This window comes from Sapajus apella, unplaced genomic scaffold (genome assembly GCF_009761245.1).
Source record: "Sapajus apella isolate SASKATOON/1434 unplaced genomic scaffold, GSC_monkey_1.0 scaffold136, whole genome shotgun sequence".
NCBI lineage: Eukaryota > Metazoa > Chordata > Mammalia > Primates > Cebidae > Sapajus > Sapajus apella.
In genome coordinates this window covers 1,282,299-1,290,660 of record NW_022437076.1, presented here as the reverse complement: position 1 = coordinate 1,290,660, position 8,362 = coordinate 1,282,299, and the positions used below count along the sequence as shown (strand labels likewise).

General features: G+C 49.2%; 1 protein-coding gene and 1 long non-coding RNA gene across 2 annotated transcripts in view; both read left to right on the top strand.

Moving 5' to 3' along the window:
* The window catches only part of LOC116540120, a 15,701-nt gene extending 7,593 nt beyond the window's left edge, over positions 1 to 8,108 (top strand). Inside the window, exon 3 of the long non-coding RNA XR_004264312.1 lies at positions 8,097 to 8,108. This is a non-coding gene — a long non-coding RNA (uncharacterized LOC116540120). The remainder of the gene's footprint in view (positions 1 to 8,096) is intronic.
* NXN (nucleoredoxin) overlaps positions 1 to 8,362 on the top strand; it is a 160,173-nt gene that overhangs the window by 101,720 nt on the left and 50,091 nt on the right. The window lies entirely within an intron of this gene.

Sequence of the window (8,362 nt, the reverse complement as noted above, 5' to 3'; positions counted from 1 at the left end):
AGTGGTGACCATGTCACAGTGACTATCATGTACCTGCCCCCTCAGCTAAGCAATGGTGACCATGTTGCCACATTCTGCTCCCAGCTATTGCTGCTGCTGACCTGGGAACACACTGTGTGAACCTTTGGTAAGCCTCTACCTGTGTGTGAGGAGTGGATATATTTTTTCCCTGAACGTTGGTTGACCCCTGAATGACATGGGCCTGAATTGCCGCGTCCACTTGCACGTGGACTTTCGTCAGCCAAAGGTGAATCAAAAATACAGTGTCAGCTGGGTGCAGTGGTTCATGCCTGTAATCCCAGCACATTGGGAGGCTGAGGCAGGACGGTCACGTCAGCCCAGGAGATCAAGACCAGTGTGGGCAGCATAGAGAGACCCCAACTGTAATATGAAAAATTAGCTGGGTATGGAGGCACACACCTGTGGTCCCAGCTCCTCAAGAGGCTGAGTCAGGAGGATTGCTTGAATCAGGGAAGTCGAGGCAGCTGTGAGATGTGACTGGACCGCTGCACTCCAGCCTGAGCAACAGAGTGAGACCCTGCCTCAAAACACAACACAAAACAGTACTCACAGAAGGTGAAGCGCGCTCGTACAGAGGGCTGATTCTTCCTGCACTCAGGTTCTATGGGGCTGACTGTAGGACTGAGGTGTATGCAGATTTCTGACACGTGGGGGTCCCGGAACCAATCCCCCGAGTACACTGTGGGGTAACTGCGTTTGAAAATAGAGGCCGGGCACGGTAGCTCATGCCTGTGATCCCAGGACTTTTGGGGGCTGAGGCGAGCAGACCCCAAGGTCAGGAGATCGAGACTATCCTGGCCAACATGGTGAAACCCCGTCTCTAATAAAAATACAAAAAAATGGCCAGGCGTGGTGGCTCACGCCTGTAATCCAAGCACTTTGGAGGCCAAGGTGGGCGGATCACCTGAGGTTGGGAGTTCAAGACCAGCCTGACCAACATGGTGAAACCCCGTCTAAAAAAAAATAAAAAATACAAAAAAAAAAAATACCTAGGCGTGATGTGCACGCCTGTAGTCCCAGCTACTCTGGAGGCTGAGGCAGGAGAATTGCTTGAACCCAGGAAGCAGAGATTGCAGTGAGCTGAAACTGAGCCACTGCACTCCAGCCTGGGTGAAAAAGCGAGACTCCATCTCAAAAAAAAAAAAAAAAAAATCAAAAAAAGAAAAGAAAACAGATATTATGTATATCATATTTCATCCTAAACACTTCATTCTCTCCTAAACAACGAGGGCATTCCCTTCCTAATAGCAGTACCCGTATCATACCCAAGAAACTGAGCGCCGCTGTGTGAAGAGCACAGGTGCTTTGCTTTGCAGAATTCTCCACAGTCTGACTTTGTCAGGTGGTTCCCTCGTGATCAGATCCAGGCCGCGAGCTCCATCGTTCTCGCCAGGAGCCACACGATAGTCCCATTCCGGCACTGGCCGTGCTGAGGCTAAATGTGGCTGAGATCACGTCTGCCAGATTGCTCTACTTCATAAAGGTATTTCCCCCTTTGTAAGTACCGACCAATGAGTGCTCTGATACTTGGGCACCGTAGAGATGTTCTCTTCCCAGTAACTTGTTACCCGGTGGCTTTCGCAGCCACTCATGTGTGATGATTCTTTCATCTGTTTTGTTTATTATTTTTGTTCCCCCCCCCTTTTTGTGGAGAACGGGGTCTCGCTATATTGCCCAGGCAGGTCTTGAACTCCTGGGCTCAAGCTATCCTCCCGCCTCTGCCTCCCTAAGAGCTGGGATTACAGGCGTGAGCCACAGCGCCCAGCCTTGTTTGTCTTTTTAAAAGACAGGGTCTCACTCCATCACCCAGGCTGAGGTGCAGTGACACAATCATACCTCACTGCAGCCTCTAACTCCTGGACTCTAGTGGTCCTCCCTCCTCAGCCTCCTGAGTAGCTGGGACTACACCCCACCTGGCTAAGTTTTATTTTTATTTGTATGTTTTTGAGATGGGATCTTATATGTTGTTGGAGCTGATCTTGAATTCCTGGTCTCATAGGATCCTCCCTCCTCACCCTCCCAAAGCACTGGGATTACAGGTGTGAGCCACCATGCCTGGCCTCCCGAATCTGTTTTTGCGTTGGTTATTGAAGAATGCTGGTCTTTAAATTGTCACTGCTTCTACATTTATTACATCACATTCCTTTAAAGCCCCTCATTGGCTGGGCACAGTGGCTCACGCCTGTAATCCCAGCACTTTGGGAGGCTGAGGCGGGTGGATCGCTTGAGCTCAGGTGTTCGAGACCAGCCTTGGAAACAAGGTGAAACTCCATCTCCACCAAAAATACAAAAAATTAGCCAAGCATGGTGGTGTACTCCTGTTATCCCAGCTACTCTGGAGGCTGAGGTGGGAGGATTGCTTGAGCCCAGAAGGTGGAGGTTGTGGTGAGCTGAGATCGCACCACTGCACTCCAGCCTGGGCAACAGGGCAAGACTCTGTCTCAATTAAAAAAGGAGCCTCATGTTCCCCCACTCAATTTTTTTTAGTGTCATTTCAGACTCATGGATTTAAAAAAAAAAATTCAATTGCTGTAGCGTATTTCATTATTTTTAAAATACTCTAACCCAAATTTGGTAAATGGGAGTGTTTTCTAGATGGCTCTTGAGTCTTTTGCCATGTTCCTGGCGTCCTGCAAGCACTCACTGGGATGTTCAGGCTCAGCTTGTCCTCTCCCTCCCCTAGTCTTGGAATCAGCTCTTTCTCTGAGAAACCCTCGTTCGTTTGGTGAAGGGATAGCCTTGAGAAACCAGGATCTGGGCATCTCACTGCTCACAGGCACTTTCAGTAGAGCAGAGAACAGCCTGGCGCGGTGGCTTACACCTGTCATCTCGGCACTGCGGGAGGCTGAGGTGGGTGGATCACCTGAGGTCAGGAGTTTGAGACCAGCCTGACCAACATGATGAAACCCCTCTCTACTAATAATACAAAAGTTAGCTGTAATCCCAGCACTTTGGGAGGCCAAGGCGGGTGGATCACGAGGTCAAGAGATCGAGACCATCCTGGTCAACATGGTGAAACCCCATCTCTACTAAAAATACAAAAAATTAGCTGGGCATGGTGGCACGTGCCTGTAGTCCCAGCTGCTTGGGAGGCTGAGGCAGGAGAATTGCCTGAACCCGGGAGGCGGAGGTTGCGGTGAGCCGAGATCGCGCCATTGCACTCCAGCCTGGGTAACAAGAGTGAAACTCTGTCTCAAAAAAAAAAAAAAAAAAAAAGTTAGCCGGGCATGGTGGCGGGTGCCTGTAATCTCAGCTACTTGGGAAGCCAAGCCACAAGAATCACTTGAACCCAGGAGGCAGAGGTTGTAGTGAGCCAAGATGGTGCCACTGCACTCCAGCCTTAGGCAACAGAGTGAAACTGTTTCAAAAAAAAAAAAAAGAGCTGAGAAATTTAAATGTTTTTAAAATCTTGAGTTGATACTGACAGGCGCCATTCAGAGCTGGCAACCCAGGCCCGTCCTGACTTCCCTAGTCTGTATTTCTGTTCCTCTTGTCCCACCGTGAAACCCTAGCTTACAGATTGGCAGCATCCATGTCACGGCCAGCAGTAAACCTAACGCGTCAAGTCCAAATTTTCTTTTCAGTTGTTTTTGTCCTTAGACCACATCCAAGTAAGGAGGAATAGTCAGCTGTATCCAAAAGTCACTGGGATTACTTGCCTTCTTCTATAGATAGGCAATAAGTATTATTACAGTTAGGTTCACGTTTCTGTTCATAGTAAACTTCAGAATTTGCTTTTTTCTCCTACTTTTTACTTGATTTTATTCTTTTAGTAAGTAAAATGTTTATGAGATTGAAAAGTCAAAACTAGGCTGGCTGTGGTGACTCACGCCTGTGATCCCAGCACTTTGGGAGGCCGAGGTGGGTGGATCACCTGAGGTCAGGAGTTCAAGACCAGCCTGGCCAACATGGTGAAACCCCGTCTCTACTAAAAATACAAAAATTAGTCTGGTGTGGTGGCCGGCGCCTGTAGTCCCAGCTACTTGGGAGGCTGAGGCAGGAGAATCGCTTGAATCCGGGAGGCAGAGGTTGCAGTGAGCCAAGATCATGCCACTGCACTCCAGACTGGGTGACGGAGCAAGACTCTGTCTCAAAAAAAAAAGTCAAAACTGTATAAAATAATATACAAAGAGAGGCTCACTTGCACTCCCAGAAGTGAGCGTTCTCCTTAGTTTGTGTCATGCCCTTTCTGACTTTCTTACTCTGCTGCTCTGTCTTGGGTCTTTTCTTGGTATGTATACAGGAAGGGTCTGACACTGTTCTCAGGATCAGCTGTGACCAGAGGAAGCACGCGAGAACAGGTCAGCAGGTCGGAGTTCCTGCTCTTCCTCGCGCTGTTGATTTGCTTAGTTTTTTTTTTCTTTTTTTTTTTTAAGACGGAGTTTCGCTCTTGTTACCCAGGCTGGAGTGCAATGGCGCGATCTCGGCTCACCGCAACCTCCGCCTCCTAGGTTCAGGCAATTCTCCTGCCTCAGCCTCATGAGGAGCTGGGATTACAGGCACGTGCCACCATGCCCAGCTAATTTTTTGTATTTTTAGTAGAGATGGGGTTTCACCATGTTGACCAGGATGGTCTTGATCTCTTGACGTCGTGATCCACCCTCCTCGGCCTCCCAAAGTGCTGGGATTACAGGCTTGAGCCACCGCGCCCGGCCCGATTTGCTTAGCTTTTGTCTGTTGCATGCGAACCTGTGAAAAGGCAAAGCTCTCCGTGGAGAAGGAAGGGGTGTCTGGGACGACCTGCGGGCAGCCTTTCGGGTAGAAGGAAGCAGCTGAGTTGGGTTTGGTGGTCTGTTTCATCGCTCCTGAGCGGAGTGGAGCTGGCCGTGGTGTTCCGGGGCGGGTCTGGAATGCATGGACGTACGGTGGCTAAGCAGAGAGCCTCCTTCTCTGGCAGGCCTGTTCCTGCAGCTGTTCTCTGCCTCACGAGCGCGGGTTTCCTTTCCTTTTTATACGAGATTATCTCGTCCTCATCCCTCCCTGCTGCAGAAAGGTTGCTGGGAACCATTTTTTTTTTCTTTTGAGTAAACATCTTGGGGAAGTTAACGGTTCACATTTGTTGTTGTTCTTTACTTGACATGAAGGAGCTTTTATAAGCAATTAAAACTAGGAGAAAACCCAAACCAAAAATTTCCCCTAAACTCCAGATGACCTCAGTGGGAACCCCTCCAGGATTCCCGGCCTCAACTCCTTTGGTGAATTTAGAGTGACTCTTTATCCTAGTTCCAGACGACGGCTTTGAACTATTGGTCAGCATGGACACATCTCGTAGGTTCCGTTAAATATGGTTATGGGGTCAGGTTTGAAGACCTCATTTGCAAACTGTAGCTTGACAGGAAACTGGGTCTGAAAGTATTTCCTGGAATAACTTGGTCCATTTCTTGAGTGGCGAGTTTTTTCAGTGAAGATCCTCTCCCAGGCAGCGGAGGTGGCGTGGCCTTTGAGCCAGACCCTTCAATAGTAAGTCATCTTGTCAGTTCTTCCTTGGTGGATGGAATCCATTTTTTAGCATGCCAGAGAGCCTTCAAAGTAGAGTAAATAAACTCATAAAAGTGGCCCTGCCTGCTCTTGGCATCTGTGGGATAGAAAGGGCAGCCTGAAGTTTTCACGGTAGAGCTGTTTTCTGTATCTCAGCTGTTCAGTATCACCTCTGTGGCTCTTTACTGCCAATACCAGCTATACTACTGTTTACTTACATTTGTCTTTAAAGATCCTCATTTAAAAAATGTAGATTTAGGCTGGACGTGGCTCATTCTTGTAATCCCAGCACTTTGGGAGGCCAAGGTGGGTGGATTTCTGGAACTCAAGAGTTCAAGACCAGCCTGGGCAATATGGCAAAACCTTGTCTCTATAGAAAAATACAAAAATTAGTTGCAACGTGGTGAAACCTTGCCTCTACAAGAAATACAAAAATTAGCCGGGTGTGGTGGTTTACACCTGTAGTCCCACTGCTCGGGAGGCTGAGGTGGGAGGATCACTTGAGCATGGTAGGTTGAGGCTTCAGTGAGCCAAGATGGCACCACTGCATTTCAGCCTGGGCAACAGAGCAAGACCCCGTCTCAAAAAAAAAAAAAAAAGATTGATATCTTTGGTTAAAAAGGGAGATGAGCAGGTGTTAGAGAAATGTTAATAATTTACTGACATCACACCGACACTCTTCCCCTAAAGTAATTGGAACTACAAAAGGGCTAACCTTCTCAGTATTTCACTCAGCGTTATCAGTGAGGGATACTCTTGCCACCTGGAGGAGACCTCTGCCAAGTATCAGCGAGGAATTCCACTTAGAGGAACGCTGCCCACTGCCATACAGTGATGGCCTTGGCGATATTTGGGATGGCGGTGACCATCGATAGAGCTACAGCTTTTCTGCTCAGCTTTTTAAAATATTCTTGGAAACTAGAGGTTTCTACTGTGTAGTTTGAGGTATGTGAAAAAAAATCCTTAACTTCAGCTTTAAAATAGTGGGTGTTTAGGCTGGGCTTGGTGGCTCATGCCTGTAATCTCAGCACTTTGGGAGGCCGAGGCAGGTGGATCGACTGAGGTCACAAGTTTGAGACCAGCCTGGCCAACATGGCAAAACCCTGTCTCTACTAAAAATACAAAAATTAGCTGGGCGTGGTGGTGTGCGGCTGTAATCCCAGCTACTTGGAAGGCTGAGGCAGAAGAATCGCTTGAACCTGGGAGGCGGAGGTTGCAGTGAGCCAAGATTGCACCACTGCACTCCAGCCTGGGAGAGAGAGAGAGTCCATCTCAAAAAAGGCCAAAAAGAGACCACATCCACTACGTGAGGGTGCAGCAAGAAGATGCCATCTGTGAGGATCATGTCCTTTCCAGACCCCAAGTCCACTCACCAGGCACCAAATCCACTGACCAGGCCCCGAGTCCACTCGCCGGGCACCCGGTCCACTGGCACCTTGACCTTGGACTTCCTGCTCTCCCCAACTGCGAGAAAGAAACTTCTGTGTTTATAAGGCACCCAGTCTGTGCTATCCTATTATACCGGCTTGAATGGATTCAGACAGAAGTAAATTGGTACCGAGAAGTGGGGTGCTGCTGTAATTGATCCTGAATCTGTGGCAGTAGCTGTAGAACAGGGTAACATGTAGAAGCCAGAGGTGTTTTGAGGTTCGTGATAGAAAAGGCCTAGGTTGCCCTGAACAGAATGTACAGGGCTGTTCTGCTGCAGGCTCGGGAAGAAGAGAAGGGAGCTGGAGAGAAAGTCGCTGCTGTCTCGGAGAAAACCTAGGGAGCTGTCAACAGGACTTTGGTAGAAATGTGGATGGTAGGCCGGGCACGGTGGCTCACGCCTGTAATCCCAGCCCTTTGGGAGGCCCCGGTGAGCGGATCATAGGGTCAGGAGTTCGAGACCAGCCCGGCCAACATGGTTAAACCGCGTCTCTACTAAAAATACAAAAAGTTGGCTGGGAGTGGTGGTGGGTGCCTGTGGGTTCAGCTACTCGGGAGGCTGAGGCAGGAGAATCGCTTGAACCCGAAGGCAGAGGTTGCAGTGAGCCGAGATCACGCCATTGCACTCCAGCCTGGGTGAGAGCCATCGTAGCTCGCTACAGCCTCTGCGGAGTAAGCTGGGATTGCAGGCGTGCACCACAACACTCGGCTAATTTTTGCATTTTGTTTTCACCATGTTGGCCAGGATGGTCTCGAATTCATGACCTCGTGATCCACCCACCGTGGCCTCCCAAGGTGTTAGAATTACAGGTGTGAGCCGCGGCACCTGGGCTAGATCGGACCCTCTTCTCTCTGTCTCCTCCAGGGCCGGCTGTGAGGTTGCCGGTCTCATGTGAGAGGAGTCGCTTTCTGCTGGTTTTGATTGAGTTCTCTGGCACGCTGGATGGGATTTGTTCTAACACACACATTCCCCCTGCCAAGGTACACAGAGTCTTTAGACTCAGGGGCTTGTTTTATGATTTTCCCCCTAAACTTAATTTATTCTACATATCCCATGGCAGAGCTAAACGTTTGTGGGTATTTGGCTGTCAGAACGGGTAGATCAGATGGGACCCGCCTGTACTTGCTGAAGAATGGGAGGACCGCTTCCTTCTGGAGAGTGTTTTCAGAGACAGAGCTATGCTCATTCAAGCAAAACTTTTCAACAGACCTATTCATGCATAGGACTTAGGAGATAAATCTGGGGGAAATTTGACCCATGTTTTGATCCTGGGGTAGCAGTCAAGGTTTTGCTAGCCACAGAGAAGGTGTCTTGGGCTGGGTAGAAAACGTTTACCTCCCTTTGCTCGTAACTCTGAGCAGAGCTGTCCTAGAGCGCCATAGGGCACTGTCAGACCCAGGAGACTCAAAGGCTGCCTCTCTTCTTACTCTTTGT